At 37.7% G+C, this 13,443-nt stretch overlaps 2 long non-coding RNA genes across 2 annotated transcripts; one reads left to right on the forward strand and one right to left on the reverse strand.

Annotated features, from left to right (window-relative positions):
* Positions 1-7,938: 7,938 nt before the first annotated feature.
* On the reverse strand, positions 7,939-9,940 carry LOC146640626 (uncharacterized). Its single transcript, XR_014909991.1, has 2 exons — positions 9,096-9,940; positions 7,939-8,471 (listed from the first exon to the last, which is right to left on the reverse strand). It is a non-coding gene; the product is annotated as an uncharacterized LOC146640626 (long non-coding RNA).
* A 469-nt stretch (positions 9,941-10,409) lies between these two features.
* On the forward strand, positions 10,410-12,954 carry LOC146640627 (uncharacterized). Its single transcript, XR_014909998.1, has 6 exons — positions 10,410-10,711; positions 10,857-10,903; positions 11,216-11,260; positions 12,100-12,129; positions 12,583-12,651; positions 12,859-12,954. It is a non-coding gene; the product is annotated as an uncharacterized LOC146640627 (long non-coding RNA).
* Positions 12,955-13,443: the final 489 nt, after the last annotated feature.

A 13,443-nucleotide genomic window follows, 5' to 3' on the forward strand; every position in this document is an offset into this window, starting at 1 on the left:
TGCATTCGAGACTGCTCCAGCTGCTCTGTGACAGTCAGTAGATCTGCTACAAATTGCAGATCATATGCAAGTTTTGGAAATGACATTTTAAATATTCTTAACTTAGCCACGGCAGCATTGTTGATGTATTACCTATATACTACAAATTATTCCACCTGCTGAAAAGTGGATCTAATGTGGGCGGACTCACACTTAGCAAATAAACCTGTGATGTGAGAATGTAATCAAACTGTTGATCAGAGGCAAAGTAATTTAAAGTTTATGATGCTATCGTCTAATGTTAGCTGACATGATGTTAGCTTGTAAACTTATGTTGTTGTCTGGGTCTCATGTCTGATCTGATGATAATAACTGTGACAACACAGAGATTAAATAAAGGACGTTGGTGGGACTTCTTATGTTAGAACTATAACTTCAGTTAAGGAGTGAGACGTAAGGTGACAAGGAGAATGAAGAGAATGAGAAAGAAGTAACTGGGAAGAGAAAATGAAAACACAAATTTTAAATGATCAAATTTGTGTTAACAGATGATGGTGATTTTAAAAATTCAAGTAATTTAAAGGTTTTATCCTATTTGTTGTTGTTTTTTTCATATTCTTCTATTTGCAAGAGGTTATTAATAAAACAGGTTCTCTTTCTGGTTTCTCTTTTTGGACGCACTCTCTACAGCTTATCACATCCAAAATGGCGGATGTCAAGTACAAAACCTCGACAGAAACAATCAGCAAGAATTTTAGCATCAGTCCAAAATAAAACTGTCCAACTACAGAGTTTTAAAATCCAACTAAACTATGAACAGAGATCTTTTACAAATAGGCTATTGATGAGATGACAGTGGTAACAAAAACGTACACATCCGCGCACACAGACAAAATGGCGGGAGAGCGTTTAACGGTCGACCTCATGAGTCCGTTACCGTGAACTATGGAGCGGCAGATTTGTGCTGGAACTGAGCTGCACACAGCTGATGTTAGCCAGGAAACATTACACACTGCTAACGTTACCTTCACACGGAGCTCCACACGGAGACGATCAGCGTCAGGCACAAACACCAAGTTCAGAAAAGAGGAACTTTGAGCAGGAAGGAAAGAGTCAGAGCGGCGTTTGAGGACACGTTTACAACCACGAACATCAGAATCTGTCTGTGCTGCATTCAAGTGCAAGTTGGAAACTCACTAATCTCTGTCATGTTGTCCAAAGATGATTTATTTCTGCTGGTTTTCCTGTTTGAAACACAAACATGTGTCAGCACTTTGTTGTTCTTCACCCTGCAGCATTTGAATATTTCAGGAGTAAACTGATCATAAATTCATGAAGTCATGACTGAAAGTGCAGACTGAGAGTGGATCACATGATGTTTGAGGTGTGTCATGTGACATGTTCAGTATTGTCACACATGTCTAGATTGTCCCTGATATCATAACTGCTCAAACACTGATGATTATATTTGAAGAATTATTCCTGATGGCAGCAAAGTTTGAATGGAGCTCTCTGTCTGTGCTGATTTGTCGCCCTCTGGAGGTCAAAGCACAAACTGCATGATGTCACTGTAACCACCACAGAGACAGGAAGTGTTTTTAAATGATGAAATATGTCAGTGATGCTGATAGTGTGTTCATCACAGACGTTCAGGCTTCGTGTTGACATGAATCAAAGTTAATGTCATTATGGACCAAGGACAGTACTCTGGGTCTCCTGCAGAACAACTCGAGCTGTGATACCTGAATGAAGAGCCTCTGCTGCTTTAAAGAAGGAGGCTCGAGGCAGAGGTGAGGTGCAGACCAACCAGCTTTTATTCAGCAACTTTAACAGAAGGATCAGAAAAATAAAACTATACAGCACAGTGATGCTGACTGAAGCCACAGCATTAAACTAAACAAACATCTGATCATCTTTAACAACATCTAATAAATAATGACAACTATTTACTCCTGTATTTCCTACAATAAAGCCTGTTCAGATATTTGTTGCTGATGGAAATGTAAAAGGCTCCCAGGAACCAAAGGACAAAAACAGAGGCAACAGTCACAACTGCAAAGGATCCCCTAACACATAAACTGGTTCGAAGATATTTTCTAGCTCTGCAGAGGAGCTTGATTGCACGGACAGTAAAAAGTGGATTCAATAACAGCAGCGAGCGCTGAGTGATATAACGGTGCTGCGAGCAGCAGTGCAAAGGCTCACACAGAGACAGCAGCTACACTGTGTGTGGATGTGATCCACAGTCACAGCTGTGGGTTTCAGTCAGTGTGTCTCTAACTTCATGGTCACATTTCAAAGCTTATTGGAGCCAGAAGATGTTCAAGTAAAAGATTTATTGCTGTACTCGTCTACCAGGATAACAGGAGGTTCATAAAGCTGTGTAATACTTCAGCTTTCCATCATGGAGTAGTAGTTGTGTCCCTTTGTGTTTATTAGTGTGTTCACACGTCTACTTTAACTTCACTCTGTAATGAAAGGATTCAAATCACTGATAAATACATACATGCTGACTCTGAGTCTCAGTGAAGGAGGAAAGGATGGATGAAGGCAGCCTAGTGTGGGTCATGTGTGTCCAGCAGTCATCCAGGGCCTGGATCCATCTGTAACAGGAAGACAAAGTCCAGCCTGTAATCATCCTATCAGGCACAGCGTTTCCATCCAGCATCCTGACGACGCTAACAACCCGTCAAACGTCTCCTCTGGTCCACAGAAGTCACACTTCCTGTGTCATGTTTACCTTTTTAAGTGTGCTATTCAAGCCTGTGTGACCAACTCTGACTCTCCAGATTCCATCCTGGTCTCTGCTGCAGCTTCTTCTACACGACTGTTTTCTGTATAATAATATCTGCCTTTCCCGTCTCTGTCCCAGTGTGCCTGCCACTCGTCCTTCATCTTTACCTTCATTATACTCTTCACCTCACTTTCACTGTATTTTATAGTCAAACCTGCACGACTTCTTCTTGCTGCACCTTTTTAAACTTATCGTCCTGTTCATTGCATCAACACCGATATTCACAGGGAGCCATAAGAAATCCACTTCTATCCCTCTGTGTTTGATTCTATACAGTAAATGAAGTATATCAAAAACAATATGTTGCCTAGAGTCTGAAGACATATCACCTGTACTCACTAGCACGCTGCTAGAGTCCCAGCAAACCACATACCTGCATATTAGTGCGTCCTCCACCCAGTTCAAGCCAGTAACATCACTACCAGCTCCCAGTATAAACTGCCACATCATCTGTAATTCTTTTACTCATCACCAAACTTATTTGTGGGAGAACAAATGCAGCAGCCGTTCTTTTATCTGACAGTGTTGACGCATCAGTAAATATCCTCACATGACCTGAGGACTTTCCCACTATATGAACCTGCTTTTAGTCGCCCCTCCTCCCTCGCCACAAGCTTCCTTTACAACATAACTTATAAAAAACAACTTTATTGACAATCAGCAATAACAATTACAGACAGTCTAGAAGAAGAATCACATGATCAAGGAGCAGAAGTTTATGGTTTTAATAGCTTTTACATTTTGGGAAAGTTTTAAAAACATTGTTTGGTTTTCTTTCTAAAGCGTTGAAAGGACGGCTTTGCATCAGAACAGTAAGATCAGCAAATGAATCCATTAAAGTTCTTTTGCCTTGTTTGCAAAAGAAGCCAAACAACATTTGTGTTACAAAGAGAGACTTCAGAACAGATCAAAGATCACAAACATCAGGCACTGATGGAAACAGCCAAACACAGAAACAGAGGCACCAGCAGGTGAAGGAGGCCTGTTGTAGAAATGACTCTGAGTGCTCAGGTAGAAACGCATGAAGAACCAGTGCGTCTAATATTTGGAAACCAATCTGTGTTTGAGCGTCCTGGATGAAACACAGATCATGTTGCAGAGCGAGGACGTCGTCTTTCCTCCCGAGTGTGTAACTACAGGACGTGTGCAGCAGGTTTAATCGTCCTCCTGACAGTTACTGATGAACGAGTCCTTCAGGGAGGCTCCAGGATCACTGTGGCTTTTACCAGCTGCTGCTAAACTGAGAGGTGTTGCTGCTTCATGTGTGAAGATGTTTGCATGGCTTTAACAGTGCAGACGTTCCTCATGTGCACCCATTTCATATGTTTTATTGTGATGTTTAGTAACATCTGCTTCCCTCCTTCAGGCAGACGATAAAGTGAGCTCAGCCTTAAACATGTGGAGAGAACGTTTGACCGACAGTCCTGGGACGACTGCAGAACAATGGTTTGTTTTTAATGATAAAGTTTCATAATGGAAATAAATGCTGAGCCTGTTTCATGATGTTGGCCCTGCAGCATCAGGCAGGATTAATACTGTAACAAACGTGTGTCACAGTTATAATGACTTTAAATGAAGACTTGGGTTGGATGGAGATGTCAGCTGGATTTGTGCTGACTGTCACTTTAAATGTTTTCTGTTCAGCTTCTAAATCTACTTTTGTATAATGTTTGCTGAGTTTTGCACTTCATGACGCTTTTAAGAAGAGCCAATAAATCCTGACTTTACACAAAAATAAAGATTTAATGTGTTTAGTGTGACAGTGGAGGAGAGCGCACATAATAAGAGTCATTAACAGAATGGTGACAATTATAATCTGTCTCATTTTAGGAGCAGCTCACAGGCACAACAGACTACAGAGCAATCAAAGCACCAGTTAAACGTCCATGTGACCGGCTTACAGCCAATGAACAATCAGTCCCCACTGTCCCCACCAACATCACTGTACTGGAAAGACTGTGCTGCCATGGTCAGAGATGAACTGGTACTAAAATGTAAGGCAGCTGATGTGTGTGGCCTTAGCAGCACAAATGCATCACGGCTGCAACGCTGCAGTGTGTTTAAACATTTGAACATTTCTGTGGCTTCAAACCAGCAGCTGCTCTGTACTCAGTCGTGTTTGTGTGTCTGTCAAAGTAATTGTTGTCTTTAAAAAGCCTTTTGTGTTGAGTTTTGTGAGCAGTGCCGAGCTTCTCTGTAGTCTAAGCCGAGTCGATATATTTGATTCCATGTTTGGTGTGATTTTCAAAGTCAGCAGCAGCAAACCCATACGGTAAAAAAATACATTTTTCCTGGCCAAAATATATTTCAAATATATGGTAAATATATTTTGTATTTGTGATGCTCCAAAAAAATATATTTTTGAAATTGAAAATATATTTCTTTCAAACCAAAATACATTTCAAAACATATTTTAGGGTGAAGAAAATACATTTCCAACCTTACAGTAGAATGTATATCAAAGTATCCTTTATTTAAAATATATTTAGTGCAATAATGATGATAATGATAACAATACTAAAAGTAACATGTTTTATGCACATCTGCAAAAAACAGTTGGATTCAAACAAAACAGAGTCAAAGGTCTATCACGAATTAGGTTGTTTATTCATTTGCTTACAGTATTTCACATTACACAATATCTCACTATAATGTAGCGTTCATTGACTTTGAAATTATCTGTCAGTGATACAGTAAACAAGATACAACAACTGCTATGTACACTTTAGTTTTTGACAATATATACAATTTAGTACTTAAAGGAACACACTCCACTGTTTTGGAAATAGGCTCATTCTCCATCTCCCTCAGAGTTAAAAATGCAGCGTCTTCTTTCTAGATCCGTACGTTAATAGGGCTCTGGAGCGTGATCTTACGGGATGGGGCGTAGCCAGGATTTTTGGTCAAGGCGCCATATTAGCAGGCCAAACAAATGCTTGCTGTGTGGTCGGTTGTAATGTTAGATTGCACTACCGACAAAGGAATAAGCTTGAAAACAGGCTCTCTTTTCATTGTTTCCTCACCTGGAAACATCATGAGGGAGCTTATGTGTTGGATGTTACCAAAAGAAGGCGTCTAGCCTGGATAGCAGCTGCGAGACGAGCTGATATTCAGTTCTCTACCAGCCACAGATATCTGTTGGTGTGCTCCAGTATTTTCATTCAGGTAAGTTCTAAATAAGTTCATATTATTCTTTATAGCCTGTTAATTTTATTTTCAATAGCACAAACTTAGAACAAACATGCAGAACTACCTTCTATTTATGGAGTTGCTAATTATTTGGCATTATTGCAACAAACCAGCCTATGAAATGAATGAAACAAATCCTGACTGGGTTCCAACACTACACATGGGGCACTACGAAATCCCTGCTTCAAACTACATGCTACATACCACCATGCCAATCAGATTACTTCTTCCATGTGAGGGTAAAAAGGTGACCTTCCTGGATAAGATGGCAAAGGTTTGCTGCGTTTTGGTGAACATGTGCCCCAGTGTGGTAGTAAAACCAGGGAAAAATGCTCTTGTTAAATACTCTTAAGTCTTGTGCTGTTTATGTAGTGATAAGTTTTCTTTCTTTTTTTTTTTTTTTCTCTTCTTTTTTTTTTTTCTCCTTCTCTTTTTACAGTTGCAGAAACATATAGGTGATTGCTGTAACGTATGTTTTAATTTTGAAATTAAAGCAGCCTTTTTTCCGTTAAAAGGTTCTTTGTGAGGATCAATCCAGACATGGGAACAAAATGCCCTGCAAAACTTGGTACAAGCCGCAAGACAGGTCGTGTCGTAAAGAGGAAGGTTACAAGCATCAGCCCTCGGATCACCACCTTCCTCCAGCGGCTCTCTGAGTTTGAATGGAGGACTTCCAACTAGGTAAGAACAGAGATGATAATATCTTTTACATAGCTGATAATTATATACATACTGTACACACATCCATACAACAGTATGAATGATCTCAGACAGATGTGAACAAGTGAATAACCTGAGCAAACATGAATATTGATGATGTGTCTTTGACAGGTGGTGATAAAGACTACGCTGAACCCGACCATCCTGGTAACGGAAATCTAAATCCCATGTCACATTCTATTTCCTGGGACCCACTGATAATTATTACATTTTGTAAATGAGTTTTGTTTTACAATTGTAATAGTTTATTTAATGTTCATGCTGGTGGGTTTGTCCTGTTTTTAGTGGAATGAAAAACTGTTTTCCTTAAAAAAATCAGACAGAAAGGTGAAGGACTGTGTAGTTTTCATGTACGCTTCTATTTATTTTGGTTATTGGCATTGTTTTTATTCAGTTGAAAAATGTTTTTCTTGTTAAAAAAAAAAATCAACAATAAATGTTGGTTTAATTCACTATTCTGAGACTACTTTATTTTTTTATTTTTTTTGTCCCGTTTGGATCTATAGCCATCAGAATTGTTGTCTTGAGGCCAAGAAAGATGGCAAGCGGATTTATTTTACCAAGTGGATCATCATGGCCTTGCCATATTGGTCCATTTGATTGACCTTTATTATAATTATGAATTTATTTTATTTTCAGTTGCAAACGGGACAGACATAACTGTGGGATAGGACAGGGGGAAAGAATGAAAGAAAGAGGGGGAGAGAAAGAAAGAAAACCAAAGGGGGGAAGAGACGGTGAGAAGGGGGGAAGAGAGAGAAAAAAACAAACAACAAAAAAAAACTCCTGGGTCACCTGTATGGAGAAAAAAAAAAACAGAGGAGACAGCAAACAACAAAGAGCAACATAATAATAGAAAAAAAAGCACCATCACAATAAACTAGCTAGCCATAGATATCAATAGTTACTAAATAATAAACGATATTGTGCAGCACGCAGGATAGACAGCGCACAGTGTGCTTTGAGGCAGCAGCCAAGAAAGCTGTAGTCCGCATCTGTGAATACCCGTGTGTACACCTGTGTGCATACCTGTGTGGATCAGCATGCTTGCATTCCAAAGGTTTCTCCATGTGATAAGTGATAAGTTTTCAAAAGAGACAGTAAATTACAGAATGCTAGTAGTGGGTGATATTATACAAATGCTGTCATGATTTTATGTGAACATTTTGTCATTTGTAAACTATACATAACATTTTTTCTACATTGTAACTGATGTGATGTTCTACAAAGTGCTTTTAATTAAAAATAGGCAAACATTTCTTTGTTTCTTTATTCAACTTTTGAACAGTGGTATTTAGTAAGTACATATTCAGTAAATGCAAAGTATTTACATGGCCCCCTAAATTAAAACATTATGGGTTATTCAGAACAGAACTATGCTTGGAAAAATATTGTCCCATCAGTTGATCCAACTCCTCCACAGTAGCAGGTGGAACTTTTCTTTTTTGAGGATGGCTTCTTTTACCTGTCACAACGAATGGTCTGTTTATGTTTTGATCAAGAACCTTTTTTTTGGGCAGCTGAAGAGGAGAAGTCTATCTTATGGCCAACCTCTGGCTGTATCTTGGTCATATTACCCAGCAAAACCCAGTATGCAGGTTCATCTGTAACAGTCCTTGTGCCACAGATCCTCACTGTTGCTTCTACATTAAACAGAAGAGCAGTGACATGGCTGCAAGTCTCCACGACTCTAGCCATACAGCTGCAGTGGGCGGCTTCAACCTTCCCTGTGATGCTCACAATGACCTGTGGCTGCAATGCTGCAATTCAGTCTTTAAGAGTGCAGGACCTGAAACACACACAGACAAAGTTCATTTAAAGACAAGAACTATGAGCCAAGGCCGACACAAATGTGTTTTATTTACTTTCAAATCCATTTATCATAAATGTAACAAATAAAGTGTTTTTATGTATCCATCTATAGAACGCTGCATGTTATATTCTAAATCTGCATGTTTCTTTTTAGAAACCTATCAGCAAAAAATGAACCTAAAGTATGTAATGCAAGGATGTAATCACTTTCAGGAGGGAGAAAACATAAAGTTCAACTTTAAGTGACAATTATGGACACCTAATATGACAAGCAGATTCTGCAGGTCATTAATCAATGTATAAAACTAAAACAGAATGTATTTTTAGTGACACAGGACACAAACAAGGAAGCAAGATGTGTAATTAGGATTATTTATAATAAATATGAATTAATTAGGGCAATTTCTTTAACCATAAAGAATAACTAAATCCTTCAGGACAATGTCACATCAATGCACTGAACTCACTATGTTATCCCTCTAACAGAGCCTCTACATGTTCTCACTGTAATTTCCCCCTCACGAATGAATTTTTGCTAGCACTAATTTGAATGTTGGGGGGAATCAAACGCATTTTACTCGCAGTACTCAAGCTGACTTACCTTTGCTTGAATGACGGCGTACTCACAACGTGGAGGCTTAAAAATAGCCAAATCTTGTACCCAGTCCTTGGTGAATTGGATGTGCGCCTCCAGAGATTTATAATTGCGAAATTGGTGCGCCGTGTATGCTCTGACTCCACAGACAAGGTATGAGAGTAGATCATGCTAAGTCAATAGTGGTTTGGTCTTCAGGGTTTCTACTCCACGGCTATATTTCATACGGGTCCACATTTCAACAATCAAGTACCGTCTCTTTGCATCTGGACAGAATCTGTCTCTATACCGTCATTTTCTTTTGAGCTACGTTTCAGAATGGTTCGTAGCAAACTTGTTTTGATTCGTGACCTGCCAAGATGGTGCTGCGCTCCCACAATGCATTGCGACATTACGTCAACTCCAAAGCCCTTTGCGTGCAGGAGTGTATGCGCATGCGCATTGCCACGGTGGTTTAAAAAATAAAGATATAATGAAAAGTAATTAATAAAAATTAAATATTTAAACATTCCCACAAATGTGCAATGAACGTGCAAAAACTCTCTTTAGTAGTTGTTGCTGTTTCTTTCTTTCTTTCTTCTTTTTTTTTTTTTGAAAAATAACGACGTCTCTGAGGCGCGAAATCTGACAGCGAGAGGAACGGCCGGATACAGGAGACGGGAAGAAACAAGCCGATTATGTTCGCGTTAATTAAGTGGTTGGAAGATGTAAAATTCTCAATTCTGCCAACTGAACATATACGAGATTTTAATGAGGATGAATAATTAGCCGGCATGGAGGAAACGGACCTTTATTTCGTGGAGTGGCGACAAGAAGCCAAGGCGGGTGGCCAGTCTAAGACGCCTCCATCATCAAGCTAGCAGGTGCCTTTTCCCATATAATATTACTTTATTCTCGTGTATTTGGAACGGAAGCGTAGAGCTGCCACCCAGGCAAAAGAGAAATATAAGTATATCACGTTATAACGTGAAAAGTTTATCGTTCTAACAATATACTATCATGTTTGAACAACATGTTTGAACAACATTGTACGAAAAATGTACATAATTATCACGTCCGTACAATATTGTGCGAACGTGACAATTATGTATATTATAATAATGTGATATTATATTATACCAGTGGTTCTTAACCTGGGTTCGATCGAACCCTAGGGGTTCGGTGAGTTGGTCTCAGGGGTTCGGCAGAGCCTCCGCTGTGACGTGCACGGCTCATTTTGTGCACCAGTAAAAAAAATATCTACGTCTAATTTGAAAAAAAAAAACACACTTTATTTTTCACTAAAGAGGGGTTCAATGAATGCGCATATGAAACTGGTGGGGTTCGGTACCTCCAACAAGGTTAAGAACCACTGTATTATACAAACATGAAAAGCATAATGTTAGAACAATAAACATTTCACGTCATAACGTGATACAGCTCTATTTTTCTTTTGCCTGGGTGGCAGCTCCACGCTTCCATAATTTGGTAATCAAAATATGTAACTTAATTAATTATATTGTGACGTACTTTTGCCTTTTCTTATTATTCTGCCTTCTCAATAACTATCAAAGCCTATTCACATTTAATTTGGCTTTCACAGAAATCCTACCTCTCCTTCTGGCTACAGAGTACTTACCAAGGTTAGAAACAAAGAACAGTTATGCTTTATTAATGTTCGCTAATTACAATGTTCCACATTTCCTTGCTTTTTCAGTCATTTTTAGGCTTTTTAGAGTTTTTGTTTTTTATTTTTTTAGCAGTAATGTTTCTGCCTATTTATTTCAGCCCATGAAATCGAATGCAGATCTTCCTAATGTGAGATTTACATAAATGTAAGTAATTTTTTTTGTCATTGTCATTAATGTTGTTGCTGTTGTTGTTTTTGTGCAGTTTGCAATCATATAAACCTAGCAAGCATCAGTCAGCACAGTGACTAACCTAAACAGATTCTTGCTTTATTCACATATATTATATGTAATTATATATACCTGCACATTGTACCTAGGGTTGCAGCCACTTGGCCCCACCCCATTGTTGTGACAGCCCTGATTGTACTTATACACTGCATCTGAACAGGGAACAGTCTGCCACATTAATGTATTTTTAAGTGACTTGTTTGTAATACATGAATTTGTTTTTTACAGATGTCAAAGTCTCAACCTCATGCTGCCCTCCCCCATCCTCCTAAAGTAAGTATTTGTTGTTGTAGTTTTTTATGCGGTGTCTGTGTCACATGCTAATCATAATTATTGAAATAACTGTTTTCTAACAGATTTTCCAAAACACTAGTTATGTTTGTTGTCATTCAGACCAGTACTACTGCTTAGACATTGTTTAGTGGTCATGCATGTTTGACAAGCTCGTTATGATACCAAAACAGTAGGCCTATCACAATAATCGATATATCGACTTAACACACAGTACATGTACATGACCTCAATAATTGTTGATGATGTAATTTATGTGCCATTATATTTACAAAAATAAAATATAATGATAACAAAACAATAACATTAAATAACATTGTTTTCTATTTGTTAGAAAACTTACTATTTATTCAAGTTTTTAAGGTATCTAATATTTTGATTCCTAATTTCAATGATCTAAATACTTTAAGAATTAGATGTTGGTTTGTCAATCAAAAGTGTGTAGATCTTGCATTATTATGGTGTTATATTATGATTATACATTCAAAGACATAAAATGGTCTTAAAATGACAATGACATAACTTGTCGCAATTGTTTATGGTGCAATATACCGACCAACAAAAAGTCGTTATCGTAACAGGCCTTCAAAACAGACGGTTTTATGATTGATAAATTAAAAAAATAAATACATTTAATTTCTCTGAGATTCTCTAATATTCAGTTACAGTTCACAACACAGCTACCCGTACATGCAGTATTATACTGTAAATATAAATCTCTGCATTTAGCATCCCACTAGAAGCGTCACAGTTACTGCCTCTTTTTTTTTTTTTTACAAATACCTGTACTATCACTAACACATTTACTGTTTTACTTTTAGCCTGTGGATACAAATGCAGATTTCCTTAATGTAAGTTGTGCATTTTAATTACATCATGTTATTTTTATTATTATTTATTTATTTATTTTATTTTACATTCAAATATTTCAAGCTTCTTGGTTAAAGAAGCTTGATTGCTAGTAGGTAAAGAATAGTTCACCTATAATTCATATTCCCAATTAATTTCTCACCTCTGATTGAATGCCTTTGTTTGTTTTCCTATAACAAAACATTTTTGCTGGATATATATGGTGAATTTATATGCATAGATACAGTCGTAGTGCTTGACACATGCAAACAGCAGTAGATGTACTAAAAAGGAAATAATTACAATCATGATGTTGATTGCTGATGTCAGTATATATATTTTAGAGGAATGTTTTGTTTTTCACCCAAAATAACTATATTGCTTCAGAAGAGATTTATTACCCTACCGGACTCTTATATATTGTTCTGTTTTTTGTTTGTTTTTGTTATTTTCAGGTTCAATGGTGCGTGTTCTTCTAATGGCCGCCTTCCCACTGGAGGTTTTGATCCACAGCAATTTAAAAGGTAATCAGCTTTGAAAGTCAGTTCAAATGGTTAGCTAATAGTACTTTAAAAAGCCTACAACTCTGTCACCAGTTTCTTTACCAAAAATTACCCATAAAAGTATCGCTCAATAGCATATAATTGTAGTTCAAATGTTTAGTTGTACAAATATCAAATTTTTGGAAATCTAAAACTAGTCAAACACTCAAATGTTCATGCTTTTTATAGGAGGACAGAGCAAAACGGACATCGGCGCAGAGTGAAGAACTGCCCTTGATAAGGACACTATGACAGCCATATATAGTAAGTGAAGACTTTCTGTGTATCTAAAATTGCATACACCACAAGTAACTTACTTTGCAACCATTAAAATAGGTTGTAAAGTAAGTTACCAATACAAATAGGTGATGATGCATTGTAGTGGTTGGTCTCAGACAAAGAAGGTCAACAGATTTATGAATGCTGGAAGGTAAGGAGAGACGACCAAAAGGGGTGTTAGCATTACTGTAATGTGAACTGGATAGACTTCCCATCTAGGAAAAAAAAAGAGGTAAATTATGCGTAAAATATATCTGTATTAATATCTGTATCTGTATAAACAGAAATATCTGTTTGCTAAATGAAGCCAGCTAACATAAATCACATTTTTATTTTAACTCTGATAAAAGTAATAGAACTGTGACTTTTGTTTGTTACAGTGGGGGTAAGGAAGGGGTTTCCCAGCGTGTCCAGAAGGGCTTTGAGGATTGCAGTGAAAGCTGGGGGAACTGAGACTGTGTGTATATATATATCTATATATATATATATATATAT

This window comes from Rhamphochromis longiceps, unplaced genomic scaffold (assembly GCF_057381845.1).
Source record: "Rhamphochromis longiceps isolate RC_006_pf unplaced genomic scaffold, R_longiceps_female_GT1.1 unmapped_scaffold_4, whole genome shotgun sequence".
Taxonomy (NCBI): domain Eukaryota; kingdom Metazoa; phylum Chordata; class Actinopteri; order Cichliformes; family Cichlidae; genus Rhamphochromis; species Rhamphochromis longiceps.